The sequence below is a fragment of the Marmota flaviventris genome, chromosome 1, assembly GCF_047511675.1.
Source record: "Marmota flaviventris isolate mMarFla1 chromosome 1, mMarFla1.hap1, whole genome shotgun sequence".
Classification (NCBI taxonomy): domain Eukaryota; kingdom Metazoa; phylum Chordata; class Mammalia; order Rodentia; family Sciuridae; genus Marmota; species Marmota flaviventris.
In genome coordinates, this window is record NC_092498.1 from 76,189,924 (window position 1) to 76,213,243 (window position 23,320).

Below are 23,320 nucleotides of genomic sequence, written 5' to 3' on the forward strand. Positions count from 1 at the left end.
TCTAGTCTGTCAATTAAATATAGAACATACTCTTTATTTACCCAGTACAACTTTGTTTTAATAGATTAACCTGCCAAGATTTGTACATCCCTTGTTTTCCTTTAATGGTGATCTCATTCAGCCCCTCAACAATCTCTGATTCTCCCTCATTTCCCATTCTAGCTGGCCAGCGTGAGCTCCACTGGACTTATTTTTTTATATTTGACACACATTTTTCCTTAGGCTTCTAATAAGGTCATTGTAGGAGACTCCAGGCTTCCTGTGTTTTAATTCCTCTCCAAATAATACCTATTTCCTTTTACCAGTTAATGCCAATAATTGAGGATAAAGAATTCTGCAGCATTATATATCAGAAACCATAAAATTAAAACTGTTAGATCTACCTTTAATTTATTACTTTAGATCTACCTTTAATTTATTAAGATACCAGAAATATAGTCAAAGTACATACAAATTGTTGCAATAATTTCATCTATTTATCCCAATATTAATTTTAAGCACAGAAAATAATTGAAAACAATCCAAATGCACTGAGGTGTTATATTCAATGTCTCAATTGTGCTATGTACATATAATGTACTATGTAGCTGCTAGAAATTATTATTTTAGTGTATATATTTTTATGTGAAAGTTATTGTACTTGATAAAGAAAAAATAATTCCATAGTTAGATAAATACTATGAACTTCCTTTATAATAGGTTTTATTATACATGATTCTATTTCAGTAATATAATTTTGAGTGACTTTAATTATTACTATTTTATACTTTCTGGTAAAGAGTATATTAAAAATTCAGAATACTTGTTCTCTTTATTTGAAAACACTTGTCCTGTGTTTGAGCTTTGCTAAAATTTCAGAACAAAATTCTAGTGATACAAATCACCAACATGAAATTTTAAGAGTGTTTTCTTGAGATTTTATAAAGCAAAATAAATAAATAAATAAATGAAACTAAAACAACCACAAAACCACCATCATTTCCTTTGAGTCAGCAGTCTTTGTCTGATGAGACAGAGACAGTGGGTCTCATTTGTACCTGAGTCTAATCAAGATTTGTTTCATAGTGGTGAGGTGATTGAATTAAATATAGATAACACACTATGAGCAATTTAGTTAGTAAACTTTTCTAGCTTCCTATTTAAAGGTTTATTTTTGAGCTTTATTTTTAAAAATAACAAACTGAATGATATATTTAGTTTTTCTTCCATTTCCTACACTCTTTTCTGAAAGAATTGACAATCCTCCAGTCTCCAGTCCAAGGCATCAGGCATCATTATATTATTCCCAAACTAAGAAAAGGAAAGGATTGCTCTTGGTCAAGCTGAACTTCTGATCTGTGACTTGTCTTTATTTACTTTATGGTGCACATTCTGACATTTTACACTTGATGACTAGTGTTGCTGTATCTTGTACATTTTTCTTTTGTTCCCCATTTACTTTGGCAAGTCTCGTAGGAAGAAGAGGTGACTCCTTCCAATATCCAGTGGTCTTTTTTCTTTCACAATCTGGAAAATTACATTATAAAATATGAAACTCAATATTATGCCACCAGCGCGTTTTGCATGTTAATTCGCCAAGAAGATAAATCGAATTTTCTCATGTTTCCAGAATCCCTAGGATTACGGGGCATCCCACTCTTGCTCCCTGGATGCTCTACACTGGAGCCCCATCTGGTTTTCTTTTCTAAACGTGTTCCCCTGAGATTTTCTTTAATTTGAATTGTATTAAATTCATCAAACTCTTTAATGAGCCTTGGGCATTGTTCAACTTGTGTGGTAGCCTCTCCTGGATAGTAGCAGAGGGGAGTCTTAAGTGCCTTCAGAGCATGTACTTCTGGGCGTTCCCATCAGGTCCAAGCACTGTTTCACATTATGTGAATGTCATAAATAACTGGGTTGAAAGGGTCAATGTTTTCTTATCTTGAAGAGAGTCAAAGGGCAGTTTGCATTTATCTAGGAAATGCACCTCACAGATGCTGGTCTTAAAAGCTCCTAAGGGGATGGGTGGGGAAATACTATTATCCTTACATAATTCTAAAAACCTGGGGGTGGTGAACCAACTTCACAAATTCTTCCCTTTCCTTTTAATCAAGGCCATAGCAAATGAAGACTAATAAAAGAAAAAGGAAAAAAAAAGCAAAAACACTAGCAATTGCTAGTAATTTCTTTTTTTCCTGTCCATTCAGAGTTTCTTCTCAGTAGTAAATACCTTCTTGTCACATCTTGGCTTATTTCCTTTAGGATGTCTTTCACTTGTATGCTAAGTAGGTTGTGACAGGCTTACTTCACTAGTGTCCTTGAAACAGTCTCAAGTGTATCTTCCTAAATTAGAAGAGGAAGAACCAATGGCTTTTTGTTCTGTTTTGTTTGCTGCAATGAACTGAGGTCTGACTTTAAAATTTTACTCAAACTGAGTACAAAAAAAAAAAAAATGAGTTTTGCAGCTGTATTTAAAAGCCCCCCTACATAGTCTCCACCTATCTGGATCTGTTCCTGGACAAAGTCTGTGGTAAGTCCCTGTTGAATTCTCAGTCCACCCATTTTTGCTTCATGCTCTTTGCTTCTCACTACATTCTACTTTCTCTAAACCTATAGCCATTCACTTCTGTTTACTATCTGGGAAAAATCAGCTTCTACATACCTAAGAAGTAGAACTTCCACAGTTTAGCTATTGTGAATTGTGCTGCTATAAACATTGATGGGGCTGTGATGCTGTAGTATGCTGTTTTTAAGTCCTTTGTGTATAGACTGAGGAGAGAGATAGCTGGGTCAAATGGTGGTTCCATTTCCAATTTTCCAGGAAATCTCCACGCTGCTTTCCATATCGGTTGCACCTATTTGCAGTCCCACTAGCAGTGTATGGCGGACCTTTTTCCCGCATCCTCACCAACACTTATTGTTATTTGTCTTCATAATAGCTGCCATTCTGACTAGAGTGAGATGAAATCTTAGAGTGGTTTTGATTTGCATTTCCCTGATTGCTAGTGATGATGAACATTTTTTAATATATTTGGTGATTGATTGTACATCATCTTCTGAGAAGTGTCTGTTCAGATCCTTGGCCCATTTATTGATTGGTTTATTTGTGGGTTTTTTTGGTGCTTAGCTTTTTGAGTTTTTTTATATACTCTAGAGATTAGTGCTGTATCTGATGTGTGAGGGGTAAAGATTTGCTCCCAAGATATAGGCTCTATGGAATATAACTCAGTAATAAAAGAGAATAAAATCATGGCATTTGCCGGTAAAAGGATGGAGTTAGAGAAGAGAATGCTTAGTGAAGTTAGCCAATCCCCAAAAAACAAATGCCGAATGTTTTCTTTGATATGAGGAGTCTGATTCATAGTGGGATAGAGAGAAGGAGCATGGAAGGAATAGATGAACTGTAGATAGTGCAGAGGGGTTGGAGGGGAAGGGAGGGAGACTGGGGTTATTAATGATGGTGGAATGTGATGATAATTATTATCCAAAGTACAGGTATGAAGACCTGAATTGGTGTGAATATACTCTGTATACAACCAGAGATATAAAAAAATTGTGCTCTATATGTATAATAAGTATCCTAAGTATTCTGCTGTCATATATAAATAAAAAAATAAATAAATGCCTGAAAATTTTCTGTTAAAAGTAATATTGTGGGGGCTGGGGATGTGGCTCAAGTGGTAGCGCGCTCGCCTGGCATGCGTGCGCCCGGGTTCGATCCACAGTACCACGTATAAACAAAGATGTTGTGTCAGCCAAGAACTGAAAAAATAAATATTAAAAAATTTAAAAAAAAAAAGTAATATTGTGAGGTCCACTTTACTTAGTTTTTTCAGTACTAGAGATGGAACCCAGGAGTTTTTACCACTGAGCCACATCCACAGCTCCCTTTTTTTGTTGTTGTTGTTTTAGTTTGAGACAGGCTCTTGCTAAGTTGCCCAAGCCAGACTTGAATTTGTTATGCTACTGCCTCATCCTCCAGAATACCTGAAATTTATAGATATGTGCCACTGTGCCCTGCAATTCTACTTTAGTTTTGAATTCTATAACTAAATTAGAGATTCTTGTAATTAATTAGAGTCTTTTAGTCAACTTATTAAGTTATGTTTTATATGCAGTAAATTGCACTTATTTTAAGTATACATTTTAATAAATTTTTTAAAAAAGTATCTCTATGCAATAACCAATCCTGACAAGATATAAAATGTTTTCAACCTCTCTTTCATATCTCTTCCAGAGGGCACAGCTAGAGCAAGATTTCCAAGGCAGTACTAAGCTTAGAAGGTTTTGCAACCTAAATGAAAGCTATTGTATTAACAAAGAAACTGAGAAGAATGATATGAAAAGAGGTTGGAGAGGTAGGTGGGCCCTGATCTTGCCTGAACTTTTATTTTGGAGACAGAAATTTGGTTTGTGATCTATATTCAATGTAAACAAAATATTGAGGTCTTAATGGGGATCTTGTACATCAATGAACATTGTGATCTGGTTCACTTCTCACTTTTCTTCCATCACCATCTATCCAATCCTAAACATCCCTTCTTAGGGCCCCTACTTCACGCTTCCAGGAATATATTTACAGCTGGATGGAATATTCATCTTCACTTGAACCTTCACACTTCATTTTAGTCTTCCACTACTTATACAATAGCTTCCAATTTACCTTCTGGAATGCAAAAGGGGATGGAAGAAAAGGGAAAAAAGAAATAAAGAGAAGCAAGAAGGAACTGGAAGCTCTTTCTTGGCAAATTTCTTGCTTTAAATATTCATCTCAATGTTTGCTTTGAGGATCCAGACTTAAGTAGGCTTCATTGGAGGTTGTAAGGAGCATCTGCCATAGACAGGTCGGACATGCTGGGACTCACTAAGTTGCTGGCCATAGGAACAGCAGCCATGGGCTTGTTTAGTCATGTCTGATTGTAATTGATAAGGAGCTGCAGGGGGCACTAGCCATAGGCATACTTAACAATGCCTGGTTACCATCCATAGGAAGTACAGCTCCATGGACATGCACAAAAAAAACATGCCCAGTTGTAGTTACATCATCTCACTGAACATAACCAATGGACATTGACTCTGCTGGGTATAACCAATCACCAACGTACACCACAAACTTGGTACTATATTTAAATTGCTTGTTCTGCCACATCAACGAGGCTGCTCCAAGGACATCAGTGGGACTGGCTGCCTTGCTGTCTATCCGTAGATTGACTCCACCATTCCATGATGCCCAACCATCTGCTGGAGATAACCACCAGACAAAGACAACATCTGCTCGTCAGATAAGTCTCATGGCATCAGAGGTATTTTGGGGCTCGTGGTTGCCCTAGGATTTTGTGATTTGCTTGTAGTGTTTAATTAGTGTACATTAAGTGCTAGTTAGGGTGCTCCAGTACACCCATCACTTTTTGCACTAATTGTTTATGTTTGATGATTTGTGCATTCAAATATATGCTTGCATTAAAGACAATCCGCCTATGAGAAATTATTAACAGCACCACTCATGATAGAAGTCAATGATAACTATAAATGTAATAAAAAAATGAATGGGTTCAGCAGATAAAAATACCATTTAGAGTTGTTGTACTAGCAGGTCTCTGATATATTGAAGCAGGCTTAAGTTGAGTGGACAATGCAAGCAGCTGAAGAAAACCACTTTTAACCCTTTGGTGGAGTACTCAAATTCTTAAAAACCTTACTCTAAGATTAAAAGCAATATTATACTGTGAATACATTCTAATAAAATTATAAAAATACAATTAGTAATTATTTTTATCCACGTATTATCCTAAATTGCACTGGAAATCCCTCTTCCTATATAGATATAGTTAGGGCAACCGTGCATGCCCACTCTCATTCTCAAAAGTGTCCCTGTATCAGTGATCAATTATATATTCCTCTAATTATAGTGAAACAATAGTTTTAAAGCATAGTTTCACTCTGACTATGACACCAAATTGTGCAGTTATTGTATAATATAGCACTTCCATAGTGGGTGCTGCTATATGCATAGTTATATGAAAAGAGGGTCATAGTAAGTAGTCGTGTATTAAATGTACACCATTCGGCATTACTTTTGGCACAGAAGAAAGCACTATATACTATAGCAGTTAATTTGATAGCTACTAGGGTTAGTAGGTATTGTCTGAATTATGCAAATGAGGAAATAATTTCAGAGAATTAAATTCACTTGCCCAAAGCACCCAGATCTTTATGAAGCTAGACTCCTAGTTCTCCTCTCTTGTAACAAAATGTCTGCTTAAAATCTAGGACTTCAATTCTAAGAGAAATAATATAAGTACTTTAATCATGTGAACAAAAGGAGGGAAGGGAACTCATATTTCTTAAGTTTCTAACATCTACTACTCAACTAAGCCAGGCATTTAAAATAATATCTCCTTTAATTATTCCAACAATTCGCATGAAGATTGTTAATTTTTTTACACATTTTATTGAAAATGAGACTCCAAGTAGTTAGGAAACTTGCTCAAGCTCACATAACTTATTGAGGTAGAATTTTTACTTGGTATGTCTGCTTCTGTTCTTTGCACCTAACATTGAAAAGCATGATAAGAAAAAGGGCCAACATGTGTCTCTCAGGCAATAGTTGACAGAGGGTCTTCTTTTATTACAGTAGATAAATAAAATAAGTAAATAACTAGATGTAGAAACATTTGACATTAGAATACATTGGCAGTATTTGCATAAGTGAACTACTTCAAATTATTAATATTATTATTTAATCAGGTTATGTAGAAGCATATATACGAAGGACCAATGAAGAAATGGCTTACCTCAGGAAAAAAGCACTTTATAGCTTTGATGTACTGACCTATGCTTGTACAAAAGCATCTCTTAACAACCCAGTGCAGTCTATTGTACTTGAAAGGATATTTGGTAACCTTAAGATGAATCTTATTTAAATCTTGGTGGATAGCCAAGTATTCCATAAAAGACGCTCAGTCCTCTTTTCCTGTATTCTAGGCAGTGTTTCAAAGGACGTGCAAATAGAACTGCTGCACACAAGCTGTTACCGTTTTCTGTTAGTAAACATAGAAGACCACTTCCTACCCTCCAAGGCCTCCCCTCCCCTATCTCTAGAGCACTACAGATGACATCTACAAAATGCTGGTGGGTTTTATGGTCACTAACAATGGACAAAGGATCCTGATGTGTTGCTGAACTTCTCTGGGATCTTTTAAACAAATCATCTTCCAATAGTTCCCAGAAGAAGGCATATGTTTTGGAGTTCTTTCTTCACACCAATTTTGAGAGGTGGCTGCTTATAGTAGTGCTGACCTACCTAGAAAATGCCAAGTGAATGCAAATTTTAAAGAACTAGGTTTCTTTTATTAAGGAGGAAAAAAAGGACATTTCATCATGATCATCTTGCCACACTACAAAGCTATTTCTACAGAGGCAACGATAGTTTCTTCACAAAGATCTATTGTTTGGTACCAGAGCTACACTGTTTTTTTCAATCTTAAAACTCCAAGATACTCTAACCTGAAAATTATTAAGCCCCAAACTCAGACATTCTGTTTGAACTGCAAATTATTTTAAATGTTAGTATGGTTGTATGCCATCTAATGATATATTATGGAAATTATAGGACACATTTGTTATTGTTACACTACCTTTATAATGATCTAGTTTTTTGTTTATGAAACTAATATAATGATCACAAAATAAATCCTATAAGACAACATATCATAAGGGTTAACACACTGAATATTAACATTGTAATGTTTCAAGATATAATTTCAAGATACAATACATGCTAAATCAATTTAGAGCATTTAAGATTTTACTTATAACTATTGGGGCTTTTGCCAAGTAGTAACTTTGTGAAAAGAAAAAAAAAAAGAATCACTAATGAGTGCTATTTTAAAAAATATGTATTTTCAAAGTTAATTGTGGGTGTAATTATTGAAAAGTCACATATTCAAAACTATAGCCTACCCTACCTGGGACAATATAGAGACACAAATACTCCAGTAAAAATCAGTAACAAAACAAATGAAAGTCCCAATTTGTCGATCAGATAAATAATCCAAAGGGATACTTTTATCTTTGTTAGAGAAAAGGGTTGACTCTAGATGGAAACATCTGCATTGTTAAAGATAAAATTTAGAAAGATATGTCAAGGAATTCATTGCATAAAACATAGCTGGAGACAGAATTCTTTTTCTGAAAACTAGTATGCTAAGGGCTTTTGTGACTTCCAGTCCTTTTATCACCTTACAGTCCTCCTACTGATCAATTGCCCGCTCAACTGCTCCTTTGTGTTTCCCCCAGAGGAGGCAACTTCATTTCTCTTGGAAACAGCTCCATTTCCTGTTCTGTGGCTGGGGTCCCTGACGCCTAGACCTTATGCTTCCATCAAAAGGTGTCATTAATTCCAGGGTACTTGACAACCATTTTCTCTTTCAAAGACACCGAGGAAGTGGAGGAATATCACTGCCTCCCTCCCTGCTGGTGCAAAATTTGTGTTTCATCTCTGGATGAAAGTTTCTGAGGAGTATTTATTCACTGTTTAACTAGATTTAGAGGGATCTACCAACTTTTTACATTTTACTTGTGGCATTTTTCCAACCTCAATGGGTGTAGAACTGACAATGGAGAGATGTCAGGAATTGATGTGTTATAAGGAAAAACTCAAGGAAACGGAAATAAATCACATTTAAGAAGCCAGTCTGGGACTTGTCATCCTCCTTGTTCAATTGCTTGAGTGCTATTCAGAGAACTACATATGAAAAAAAAAATGAGTAGACACTTTTATTTTTCTTTGGGTTAATATGTCAACATTGGAGGTGTAAACAGAGATTCATATCTGTAATGAAAATAATGTTGTGTTTCTCAAGATTCACAAATCCCTAAGGAGGTAATGACTCAACTATGAACTCTTACTTAATTCTTCATTGCTACTTACATTTATTAATTTGATTCTTCTAAGAAAACTAACAAAATAATAAAAACAATAACTACTATAGAAAACAATTTTCTAGAGATCTCCCGGTTCTCCAGAGCATTAGCTGGACTGATGTGAGGCCAGGAAAAGAGATAATAATGCTATGTTTAAAGTCACTTGTATAATAAAAGAATCACCCCAAAAGATTCTTCATTTTGAAAATAATATTTTTGAGAAAATACAAATTAAAGGGTTATTTAATCAAGGGAAATGAAGATTTCTTCTGTGATGATTTCTTTCAGAATGCATAGATCCAATCTAGGCTTCTGTTTTGAATATGAAAATTCTCGGGCTGAGGATGTGGCTTAAGCGGTTACACGCTCACCTGGCATGCGTGGGGCACTGGGTTCGATCCTCAGCACCACATAGAAATAAAATAAAGATGTTGTATCCACCAAAAACTAAAAAATAAATATTAAAAAATTCTCTCTCTCTTTAAAAAAAAGAAAAAGAAAATTCTCTTAGTAATGAAAGCTATACTTAGTAAAGGTGGAATGTGCATTTCATACTTTAAGTGTTCTTGAATATAGATACTATGCCAGTGAACTTCAAGATGATGAAGTTTAATGGGCCCTGGAGTCTGAACAGATCTCACTGCTTGGATCAGATAGGAACTTTGTAACCATGTATACAGAATTCAGCATAGATCAGCAGAGAACTGTGGCTTTGGTGGGAAAGGCACGGGGGCCAGTGAGAGTAGTCCCTGGCTAAAGTAAGTGACAGGAATTGAGAGCCTTGGCTCCTCTGAAGTGTAACTGGGTGCTAGACAGGATTCCACTAGGAAACTTGCACGGGGATTATAGGGGTTTATAAAGGAAGCCAAGAAAAGCACAGTTGGTGCTGCTTGGGCAGAGTGAGGCATGGATAAAAAAAAATAGTATACATTATACAGGACTCTAAAAGATGAGGAATTATCTAATAAAAAGTGTTGTCTTTAACCTTGGTACTGCTTTTTTGTTTGTCTTGCTTTCTCTTCTTCCTCCTGGTCATGGTCAGTGGTTGACATTCAGCTAGGTTCAATTATATGGATCCTCTGGCACTAGTGTCATCTGACCTCAGAAGTCCAATTAATTATTTTTGTGAAATAGTTACTATCTTAAAGCAGTTCATTTATACTGGCAGAAGGTCAAAGCTAGTTCCAGAATTCTGAATGCCTAAAAATGTTGGAAACTGTTCCTTTTTCATGCCTTGACAATGAAAGGCAGTTGGTAGTACTGAAAGGAGTCATGGCCCGTCTGCCTTTGTTGGCCATAGAGATCGGACTATCTGTAGGGCTTCGGAGATCAAGACTTTGTCCTTGTCTCTTCTCAAGAGTTTTATGGGGAGGTATGTCATTTTCAGCAAAGTGAGAAAATGGACTTCAGGGAGAAAAGGGTAGGGGAATGAAGGTATGTAAGAGGCAAATGCAGGAGTCCAAATAAGAGAAAATGGAGATTTGAATTCATGAGACACCATAGAGATAGGAAGAAGTTTCCAGATTCTGAATGTATTCTGAATGTTATTGAAACATTGGCTAAAGGGCATGAAGTAAAGAAAGGAACCAATACTCCATGATATGGTCCAAATATAGTCATCTTTTCCAAAGATGCATGCAGGACATGCAGGACATGTACATGCAGGACACGTACACATTCAATTTTATAATTAAAAACTTCAAAAATTGGCATTAGTATAAAGATAAAAAAAAATCAGATTTATGTAGGTATCTATGGAGAAGTGTTAGGTAAATGGTTTGGTATAGAACTCTAGAATTTCTAGGAAAGAAGTCAAAGTTAAAAGATTTATATTTGAAAGTCATCAGAATGTTGATATACTGAAAGTTGAGGAAAAGATAAAATTATCATTTGGAGAAAGAGAATAAATAGAGCATTGATTGAGAAATTGATTGTGGTGCACACCTATGTTTAGCAGTTGGGGAATATGATACAACCTGGGAAAGGAAAGCAGAGGGGAAATGGAGAGTTTTGTTGTGTTTTTTTTTTTTTTTTTTTTTTTTTTTTTTTTTTTTTTTTTTTTTTTTAAGAAAAGAAAAAAAGAAAGAAAGCACAAAAAAGGGACATTTTAGAGGCCAGGTAAAAAATATGTTCCAATGAGGTGGGCATGAATGAGTGTGGCCAACACCACTGATTGGTTGAGTAAAATAAGAACTGGAAAATGACTGTGATCTTATGAAGGAACAGCCAAATTCAAGCTGCTTGGCTTTTCTGTAGGTACCACTTTATCATATTTCCTCAGCATTTGGAATGCAGACTAATTAGACTATTTATTTTTGAGATTATATTGGACTGCTTATCCAGCTTAAATAAGAGCCAATAAGTGGTGTAATGTGTAGTATGATTAGCAACCTGAAAATCCCTGCTTCTGCGCCTGTAGCTGGGCTCCAACTCTATTAGGAGATTAGCAGTACCCTGAGGGACGTTGTACCTGGATACATGAGACACTTGAGAATATGTAAATAAACCCTGCAAATGCACCCCATCTCTTGCTGGACATTAATGCACACATCTTTACATCCACCAGGAAATAAATCTAAAACCAACTTGATTGGTTTTAGCAACAGTCAAAGGTCAAAAACAACCTAGATTAATGCCTTCTGTGGACATAGATTGATGCATGATATGATTGAGTATTTGGCAAGCCTTCCAGAGATTTTTGTTTAACTTTCATTATACATAGGTGTTAAATTATCAGAGATTTCATGCCAATAAGATAGAGTTAGTCTTCAAAACTGAAACATTTACACATCTGTGAAACACCTGAATATATGTAAGTTTGTGAGTCTTGGTACTTATAAATTTAATTAAGTTCCAAATGGTATAATATTAAAGAGGTCAAACTTCTAAAATGAATATATGCTCATATTTGGCCCTCACTAATGTGTATTCCTTAATGTCAATAATTAATATTCAAAGAAAAGGGTTTTTAAAATTTTTTGTCATTTAAAAAATTGTTTTTAAGGTGAAGGGAAATAATGAATTTTAGTCCAAAGTAGTAGAATTTTAACCTTTGCTCCTTCTCAGTTATTACCATATGATAATAGTAGTAAAAAAATAAATAAAAATAAAACTGCCCATCTTTTAAAAATTAAACTTAAGGTTTTTTTCCTTTTTTTTTACAAAGATATTATTTTTGTCTTCCAATGAATGGTTGACAGAAATTTTAGTTTGCATTATATTGGCATTATTGATTTTCTGTAGCTAAAGGTTAAGAAATACCTGAGCGACATTGAATGAGTTAAATATAAATATATTATAGACAATATCTTTATTACAAATTAGGGGTAAATATTAGTCAATAATTTTGTGAAAAGGAATAAATCACCATGTCCATAAGTTATTGTAATACCAGAAAAGTATTAAGTGATTTTTTATGTTCCTGTCATTACAATAAGCTCTGATAAGTAATTAGTTCTTCAGCAGACTCCTAAGGAAAAAGACTGGCTTTCCAGAGAAAGTCCCATTTTAAACAATGGAAATTGGGGTTTAGAAAGTTTAAGAAATTTGGTGAAAGAAACATGGTGTGCCAGGCTCTTAGTCAATGTTCAGTCCTGTGCTGTGTTCAAGTCCAATTGTCCGCTCTAAGCCTCATGATATGACAGGTTGTAATACTTTTTACAATAAGGATGTCTGTTCTCACAGACCTATCAGTAGGTCTTACAGATCCATCTTTAGAATAATTTGTGATAGTCTTCTGAGCTTTTTAAGGTAATAAGCATGAGGTTACATGAGGGTGACACATGCCCTGGCTCACAAACAGCACAGATGGATTACTCTTTACCAGTCATATTTTCATGACAGTCTAGAGACAAAAAGACATAAGACTGGGATCTTAACAGTTTTTACTAGTGTTCCCCTAATTAAAAAAAAATAGTTTAATGCCTTAGCTATGTGTAAGTTGCACTTTTTAGAATATCCTTTTTCAATGTGTCCATTATAATGCAAATACATAAGCCATTTGACATCTGTCATTATTTATCACAATATTCTTGAACAAGCTCTTCTCTAATATTTGGAAATTTCAATTTGTTTTATTTTTCTCCCTTGAAACATTATTTCCTTTCTCCTTCCTATTCAAATTGATACTAATATAAAATATTTTTGAATTTGAAAGTCTTTCTATTAACTGTACTTCCTTTTCATTCCTGCCTGGTGAATTGAAATTGAAATTTTTACAAATTTCTTTTGATAATGTCTTTTTAAAAGATAAAATTTTTCTTCTTGATTTAACTTTTGTTATGATTATCAATATGAAAATAATCACTTTATCATATTTTAAATTATGAAATATAATTTTCATAATAACATGAACTTATCTTTAAATGTATTCTTAGCAAAGTAGATATTGGTGTTCCTTCAATTAGTACACTGAGGTTTTATGTGTTGAAACAATATATTATAGTGAAATTTGGTATGAGAACCATATCTCTTATTGGGTAAGTGTGAGTACAACAACTGTGATAAGGGAGATGGGAAAGAAGAAACAGCTTGACAATGGTCCATGGGCATATTCTCAGGCAGATTAGTTTTAGGAAGAGCACATACGAATTTCTGGGATATTGCCATTCATTTACATAGAATTAGCTGTACCGCAATACCATCTGTGATGAGAACCCCTTGAAAACTTAGTACCACTGGTTCTACCCCAGGGAAGAAAAGTGGGGATTTCCACAGATGGATCCTAGAGAATAGCCTAATGACAGTGAATGTATATGATAGAGAAAAAGACAGAGGAGAGAAAGAGAGACAGACAAGAAACAAAGCCTATGGAAGAAAATGAAGCACCCACTATATATTATTTTACTATTTATTTTAGATTATACAGTGTTAACAACAGGGTGATCACTTTTTACAAAACCTTTGAATTGTATTGGATTACTATTTTGATAAAAACATTACCAGATAAAAATTCTGACTTATAAATATTATATTTAATTTTATAACATGAATTATAATAATCTTGGCTTAAATTTTAATAAATCATTATCAAAATTAATAATATCAACCAATGGCAAATTTCATATTATTGCTTACTCTTTGAATTTCATCTATGGATATTAGTTAAAATATTGACTCAAACATAACTGTGGAAAGAAAAATATTCTCTTCCTTAGAATGTGTTCATTTAATAATTTTTAAAAATTTATTTCATTTATTGAGCACCTTGCAGTTGCCAAGCACTATCCTAACGTCTAGAGAAAATGGAACTGAACAAGACCAAGTTGTTGCCCATATGAAGCTTCCACTTCAGAGGAAGAGATAAGCAATAATCAAATGAATCTATATATGCAATATTCCCACATAGATATCCCAAAGTTTCTTGAAATTTTATCTTTATGAATAGTGAATAAATATAACAGACAAATTTTGTATCTTACTCAGTTTTTGAACACAAGACATAATTCTTTTAATTTAATAATAAATTAGGAATTCAGGAAGATCTTAAAATAGTTTCAAAAGAGAATTCAAAGAGAAGAGAATGAGGAATACTGACTGAAGTGATCTGTAAGGAGATACAAACCTAACTTCCTGGGTCAATTCATTCATTTTCAGGGACAAGAATCATTTTTTATTGCTACCATTTTTGTACACTTTAGAATCATTTAAAAAAAAAATCAGACATTGAAAGGTGCAGCAAACCCAAAACACTGTGCTAGATAGGATGCAAGTCATCATTTCTGCCTTTTCAAAATCTTTTACATCATTTTTGACAATCTATCCTCTGTGTGCTTATAATAATCTCTGAGAATATTCTTGATCATAGAAAAAGGGCTATTGGATTTGGACTGATTTGCAACAAGAGTGTTAATTTACCATACCCACTCCTTAAGTTTGTTGCAATCCTGAGTCCTAGAGTTTTGAACAGTTATAAAGTCCATAAATAAATCCCTGCCTGGCTATTTTCACAAAGATCTCAGATTTTGCCTTTCTATTCCAAGATTCACCAGATTTCACCATCAGCACTGGTACATTGGGGTGAATTACTATGGGATAAATTCTTCTGGAAGTCCCCCAAAGATTTAAACGTTCCTTGCCTGCCAGGAATTTTCCTTATTACCCTGAAATGTAAACCTGCCTGAAAGCTAAATGTGGGCAGGTTTTATGGGGCAAAGTTTAGAGGCATTGGCTCTATCACTAGTCTATTTTCTCAGATAGAAGTTGCCATGCTTGATTAAAAGAGCATTATTTTCAAATACAACACTTCAAGCAAAACACTAGAGGGTAGATTTTATTGTGCCTACATAAATGTTTCATAAAAAGTAAGGAAGCTGACTGTTTGTGAATTTGGGGGGTGAGAGAGTAGTGAGTTGAATTGTGAACTCCCCCCACCAAATTTGCCCAAATTCTAAATGAGATCTTATTTAGAAATAGGCTCTCTGTTTTTGTAATTGTTAAGAATTTCAAGAGGAGATAATCTTGTGTTTAGGGTGGATCCTATATTCAATGACTGATATCCTTAGAATGCAGAGGAAGACAGTGACATTGTAAAGATAGAGATTCAAATGATATGTTTAGGAACCTTGGAAGGCCATGGAGGCAGCAACCTTCAGAAGGTAGGAGATGGGCATGGGATAGGTCTTTCAGTTCCTCCACAAGGAACCAACTGTGCTGACACTTGGACTTTGGGATTCTAACCCCAAGAACTAACTGTAGGAGAATAAATTTCTGTTGTTTTAAGCCAGGAAGTTTATGGTAATTTGTTATGAAAAGTCTACAAAATTAATAGAAGTAGTCATTAAGAATCAAATCTCATCTTAAAATACTTTTTATTTTCAATTATAAATGCTTACTTTCAAGAAATTAATTCTTGTGCTACTGGATCTTGGTTTAATAATCCACTTTCATGAAGCAGCCCACTCACATGGCTTAAAATTTGTCAGCACAATGTCAGCTCTGAAGTCTGGACCCAGGAGGCTATTTTCTGAAGTTCAGTTGTTTAAGGTGCAGATACATCCTTTCTTGGCTTGTAGCTTATGACAGAGACTTCAGATAAGCACCAGAGTAAAACAAAACTATATGTAGATGAAAGTGTCTTAATAGCTATTATTAATTTACTATCATTATCAATACTATTATCACCATAATAAATAATTCTCAAACAAGAAGGAGTAAAATTCTCTACTAAAGTGTAATATATAGACATTTTATAAGCACTTTGATCAGTTTTTCCCCTAGGAACAAAATTACATTACATAAGGATACATTTCCAGGGCTTTCTATATTTCTGAAATATTTTTACTGCTGTCATTTTAGCTGTGCACACACTCCCTAGGAAGGGCTGACTGTCTCTTCTAACCTGACTACCCTTCCCATGTAATTCTTAAAATAGTAGCACATCAAGTGAACTTAAATTTGTCTCATATCTTTCTTTTTATAAGATGAAAGGACAAATCTCTTGATTTTTCATGGGGCCTCTGGAAAATCCCTAATGTAATTTTAGGAGCAAAAATATACCCTGGAAATGTTTTTTATTATTTTTTAAATTCTTGCAGTTAAATAGAGATGGTAAATTGAGACAGTTGTCAAAGCCAATTTGGAAGTTTTAATAAAATTGAATAATAAGAATCTGGGAAATAATTCCAAGTTACTATCTAATGAAAGTGACTATATAATATTTTCAAAACAAACCTTGAATGTCTTTGTAAGAGCTTTAACTCTCATGAGAAAGAAAACTGTTTTATTTTTATTTATGCCATTTCTTCTTAAATAATCAAAGACATAATGACTCAAAGTAAGAGAATTATTCTGGTATGATAATACCTCTGCTATGTAGGCAGATTACAGAGAAAAGAAAGAAAATTCGTTCATTAGTTTAGGTGGAAAGAGAAATAGGTAAACCTAGGGAGGATGCCAACGAAAAGTGTGCATTTGTTACTAAAAATTTAACAAATTTGGTGGACGTGGTGTTGCATGCCTGTAATCTCAGTGGCTCAGGAGGCAAGGCAGGAGGATAGAGAGTTCAAGCCAGCCTCAGCAATGGTGAGGGATCAAGCAACTCAGTGGGACCCTGTCTCTAAATAGAATACAAAAATAGGGCTGGAGATGTGGCACCCAATGGTTGAGTGCTCCTGAGTTCAAACCCTGGTATGTCCCACACTCTCCCCCAAAATTTAACAAACTTTATGGCTTATTTTCAGAAGTAAAGAAAGGCCAACAAAAAACTACTTTCCAGTCAGCTGTGGTGGTATATGCTTGCTCCAGTGGCTTGAGATAGGAGGACCTCAATTTTGAGGTCAGCCTTAGAAACTTAGTGAGACCCTTCCTTTTTGTTATTTTTTATTTTTTTTTTTAGTTGTAGATGGACATAATACCTTTATTTATTTATATGTGGTGCTGAGGATTGAACCCAGTGCCCCACACATGCTAGGCAAGCGCTTTACAACTGAGCCACAACCCCAGGCCCTAGTGAGACTCTTTCTTAAAGTAAAAAAAAAGGGGGGGGGGAGGGGGGTTAGGGATGTAGCTCAGTGGTAAAGTGCCTCTGGATTCAATCTCCAGTACAAAAAGAAGGAAGGAAGGAAGGAAGGAAGGAAGGAAGGAAGGAAGGAAGGAAGGAAGGAAGGAAGGAAGAACACTTTCCAAGTTTTGTCCATTATTATTCTCTTTCATATTCTGGAATATGCTTTAAGGACAACATAAGGTTGGGGATTCCAGAGGAACCCTTCATCCATTTTCAAGAGGTCTGTGAGATCAAGAGCATTTTCATAATAATGGTAAGATGTTATTTGTCTATTTCATTCTCGTTTTCTCACAAGGGTGCATTGGAATTTTCCAGAAACTATATATTAACTGATGTGTGATATGGCAACAAAATGGGTGGAAACAGAAGTAGATTGAGAATCCAACTGCCATTTGTTAAGTCATATATTAAAAATATTTACAAAAATATACAGTAGTGCCACTCTTTTTGCTAAAAGCTTTTTAAAGTTTTTAGAACCTTTTCCTAAAATTGCATTCTTTCTATTAAAATGGAATTGGTTAACCAATTATATTTTAAATAAAACATTAACCATTATTTTTGTTATAACTTTTTAATGTTACAAATAATCTTTAAAATTATTTTCTTTGGAATCTTCAAGAGTATATGGATACCAAAATGTCTGAGAAAAGCTGTTTGGGTAAAAATCAACCTTTTTTTCCCCTAAAATGCAAAAGCATCATACTTCTCCTTCATTATTACTCCCTGTGTAGTATTAATTACGACTTTTAATCAGAGTAACCAATTTTTATTTCTAAAGTCATTGGAAGAAACACATTTCTTGAAATGTAATTTTGAATATATATGTAGGCCATCCTCTGCAGAACACACAGAAAATCTAAACCATACTGACAGGAAAGAGAGCAGTATTTAGTTGAGGGAAAAAAGTATCTCAGGAAGATGAGACGGACTAGACACAAAGAAAGAGTGCATGTTTTAGAGATTAACAAATCTTCATTAAAATCACAAGTTATCACATAGAGTAATTCAATATTCACCAAGAGACAGGCTCCCTGTTTTCTGAATGTAGCCAGAAAAATCTAACAAGAGCACAGGAAAGGGGCCTGTCAGAGTCAGAGCCAAACCAAATAGGCCTCAGTTCAAAGGACTGGGGTAGACCCCACCAGTGGCCACAGTCTGACCATCGGTTTCTCCCAGAGGAGGCCAAGCCTGCACCTGCCTGCGGACTCGCCAGGGTTTCATGGGAGAGGAGCTTCAGTGTCTTTCTCTGGTGAATGTGTTTATTTTAGTTATGATGGTGTCTTTATCTTTTCAGGCTGCTTGAATAAAACATCATAGACTGGATGGTTTATAAACAACATAAATATCTCTCTCAGTTCTGGAGGCTGGAAGTCCAAGATCAAGGCACTGGAGTTTCAGGGGTTGGTGAGATCCCAATTCCTTCTTCAAAGATGTAGCCTCTCATGATGGAAAAAAAAAAAAAAAAAAAAAAAAAACAGGGCAACTCTCTGGGACTTCTTTTATAAGAATACTTATAAAAGATAAATGATAAGCTGTTATGAGCTAATGACCTCTCAGATGCCACACCTCCTAACACCGTCACACTGGAGATTAGATGTCAACTTGTGAATTTCAGGGAGAAATAAACATTTATACTATGTCAGGTCAGGGTTTTTTTTGTTTGTTTGTTTGTTTTGTAGTTTTTTTTCTACAAAAATGAATATAGCTCATGTTATTGAATCTTACTAAAAAAAATTGCAGGTGAATGTGAAATGTCAGCTGGATTTGAGGAATTTCTAGAAATTGCTTTGAGCATTTTAGGCAAATATTACACTCTTGCTAACACAAGCTGTCCGTATGCTTGCTGGCTGAGAGATGCTGCTGTCTAGACTTAGAGGAGAAACACTGCATGAACATAAAACAATGATGAGATGCTGAGTTGTCAGTAGCATATTTGGAAACATTAGAGAAATCATTCTCACAATAATTGATGCATTGTATTAGAGGCACACACAAACTGTGTAGCTGTGTGACTGTTTATATCTCTTCTGGAGAACTTCGGTCATATAATTAAAGTCTTAAAATTGTGTCAGTCCTTTAATGCAGCAATTTAACTTTCAGAAACTTACCTTAATGAAACACTTGATGTGCTAAAAATATTATAGTGTGTTAATAGTAATACATAAGTACAAAAAACCTAAACATGTATCAATCCAGAACAGATTTTAAAAAGTAATATTTCCTCCATGTATTCATTCATTTGACAAATATGTAAGTGTTCATAATACTCTAGGCACTAACTATATTCTGGACACATAGATGAATAAAACAAAGAAAAGTCTCTGCCTTCCTAGAGACTACATTATAACAGGAGAGACACACAAAACACAATACTAGGAAACTGTAATAGCATTTCATGTTAGTACTAAGGAGAAAAATAAAACAGGTAATTGGGATGGTGGAAATTTTATGTTGTTGTTGGCGGTGCTCAGATTGAAACCAGAGTCTTACACATACTAGGCAAATGCTCTATTGCTGAGATATATCCCCAACTCAATGGCATAATTTTAAATCGGGTGTCTGAAGATGAAGATCTGTGAAATTTGCTTCAATACCTATCTTAGATAGGTGAGAGACTAAATCATCCATATTTTTGGAGGAATAGGATTTAACACAGAGGGAATAGCAAATTTTAGTGACTTTGAAGAATGGCAATGAGCCATCATGAACAAAGGAGAATGAGCACAAAGATGAGTACCAAGAGGAGATGAGGTCAGAGAAGACAGGAGGTACCTGTCAAGAGCTTCACAGAGGATGAGGCAGAGAAGCAATGTGATTTATCTACAGTACAATAAGATCACTCAGGTTGCCGCAGTGAGAAAACACTAGATTTAGATAAGGGAAGAAGAAAGAAGACCAGTTGTAAAGTTTCTTCAATAAATATTTTAAACAAGAGATAATGAGATTTAGAACTAGGTATTAGTGAAGGAGTAAATGAAAGATTCAGGGATTATTTGGAAATTTAACAAGATTTCATATCAGATGTAAAATATCAATAAACATGCTAAAATAATTTCAATATTTTTTTTGCTTATAACAGGAAGAATGGAGTTGACAATTGCTGAAATAGCAAAAAGTAGTAAGTTTAGCAGATATCAAAAACATGAGACTTGAAACTGAAATTTGAAGTTTTAAATATTTAAGTTTGAGAAGCCTATGAGAGCTTCAGATACACATATCAATTAATAGTTGTAGGTGCTACCAAGGAACTCACAGTAGATAGAAGAGTAGAGATAAACATTTGGGATGTGTAACTGTGCAAACAGTACTTAAAGATATCACATCATATATGAGCAACAGGAATGAGTAGAAAAATAAAGAGAAATTAGGGAAAGTACCTGATTCACAATAGCCTCAAAAAAAAAAAAAAAACTTGGAAATCAATCAAACAAGAGAGGTAAAATATCTACCTCTACAATGAAAACTACAGAACACTAAAGAAAGGCATTGAAGAAGCTCATAGAAGATGGAAAGGCTTCCCATGCTCCTGGTTAGGCAGAATTAATATTGTCAAAATAGCCATACTACTAAAAGCATTATTCAGATTTAATGCAATTCCTATGAAAATCCCAATAACATTCTTCATAGGACTAGAAAAAGCAATCATGAGATTCATTTGGAAAAATAAGAGACCCAGAGTAGCCAAAGCCATCCTTAGTAAGAAAAGCAAAGCAGGAGGCATCATAATACCATAATTTAACTATATTATAGAGCCATAATAGCAAAAACAGCATGGTATTGACACATAAGCAGACATGTAGACCAATGGTACATTAGAATACACAGAGACATGCCCACATAAATACAGTTGACTCATACTAGATTGAGGCACCAAAAACATTCATTGGAAAAAAGATAACCTATTCAACAAATGATGCTTGGAAAATTGGAAATCCATATCTAACAAAATGAAATTAAACCTCTATTTCTCACCATGCAGGAAACTCAACTCAAAATGGATCAAAGACTTGGGCACTAGAACAGAGACCCAGTGTCTAACAGAATAAAAAGTAGGCCCAAATATTTATTCATCATGTTGGCTTAGGATCTGACTTCTTTAACAAGACTCCTGAAGTGTAAGAAGTAAAATCAAGAATCAATAAATGGGATGGATTCAAACTAAAAAGCTTCTTCTCAGCAAAGAAAACAATCAATAATGTGCAGAGAGAGCCTACAGAGTGGGAGAAAATCTTTACCACATGCACCCCAAATACAGAATTCATCTCCAAGAGATATAAAGAACTCAAAAATCTTAACACCAAAAAACACAAATAACTCAATCAATAAATGGGCTATGGAACTGAACAGACACTTCATAGAAGAAGAAATACAACTGTTCAACAAATATATGAAAAAATGTTCAACATCTCTAGCAATTAGAGAAATGCAAATCAAAACTACTCTAAAAGATTTCATCTTACTCCATTCAGAATGGCAATTATGAAGAATACAAGCAACAATAAATGTTGGCAAGGATGTGGGGGAAAAGTACTCTCATACATTGCTGGTGTGACTGCAAATTTGTGCAAACATTGTGGAAAGTGGTGGAGATTCCTCAGAAAACTGGGAATGGAACCACCATTTGACCTAGCTATCCCACTCTTTGGCATATTCCCAAAGGACTTTAAATCAGTATACTAAGGTGACACAGCCACGTCAATATTTATAGCAGCTGAATACACAATAGTTAAACTATGGAACCAACCTAGGTATACTTCAACAGATGAATGGATAAAGGAAATGTGGTCTATATACACAATGTAATATTTCTCAGCCTTAAAGAAGGAGGAAATTATGGCATTTGCAGGTAAATGGATGGAGGTTGAGAATATCAGGCTAAGCAAAAAAAAAAAAAAAAAGCCAATCCCAAACAATCAAAGTCCCAATGTTTTCTCTGATATGCAGATATTAATTCAAAATGGCAGGGGGAGGGGAGATTCTAGGGAAATTAGAGTTACTTTGGATTAGGTAGAGGGGAATGAAGGGAGGGGAGGGGCACAGGGGTAGGAAGGATGGTAGAATTAATTAGACATTATTACCCTGTATGCATATATAACTACACATTGTGTACAACCAGAGGAATGCTCCATTATGTGTGGTGTCCAAGTGCATTCTATTGTCACGTATAACTAATAAGAACAAATTTTTAAAAAATAGAATGAGAGGTATACAGACCAAGCACAATTAAAATCAAATGTTTAGAGACTATGGAATTGGAATGGCTGTCAAGAATACCAAGAAGGAGGACTTAGAAGAATAAAACCAAAAGAAGTTCAGAAAGTCAAATGAAGGCAGTGTTTCAAGAAAAAGAAGGGACCCTCAGAGTCATGTAAGGATAAAGTAAAATGACAAATGAGGATTGTGTATTGAAATAAAGTTAGTGATGATCTTATCGTAGATCGGTTTCAGTGGAATTGGTATAAAAGTCTAATTGAATCTACATCTAGAGATATGTAACATTTCTAAAGCATGTTGAAGAGAAAAAGTAGAATATAAGACAATAATAAATCTAGAAAGTATAGTATGAACTCAGTAAACATATGTTTATGTATGTGCATGTATGTACACCTGTATGATTGTTTATGTGTGTTGACACTTAATATTTCAATACATATATAGGAAAAGTATGATATATTAAAACCTTTACTTTTAATGCTTTTGTTCTAGCTGTTTTTCTAATGAGCATATATTTCTTTTGAAATAAAAAATAAAAAGCCCAATAAAAACACTTCCTAAAAAAAGAAGAAACAAAAATACTCAAAGAAAACATGTGATTGCTATATTGTATAAAATATCTGTAAAATAAAAGAATAAGATGAAAAGATTTTTAATTTCTCTTACATTAGGAAATGTTTAGAAAATTTGGTTGTAAAA

General features: G+C 34.5%; 1 long non-coding RNA gene across 1 annotated transcript; it reads left to right on the plus strand.

Annotated features, from left to right (window-relative positions):
• Window positions 1-4,230: 4,230 nt before the first annotated feature.
• LOC139704709 (uncharacterized) lies at window positions 4,231-22,371 on the plus strand. Its single transcript, XR_011706641.1, has 4 exons — window positions 4,231-4,337; window positions 17,577-17,660; window positions 18,702-18,807; window positions 21,387-22,371. It is a non-coding gene; the product is annotated as an uncharacterized lncRNA (long non-coding RNA).
• The last annotated feature ends 949 nt before the right edge of the window (window positions 22,372-23,320 follow it).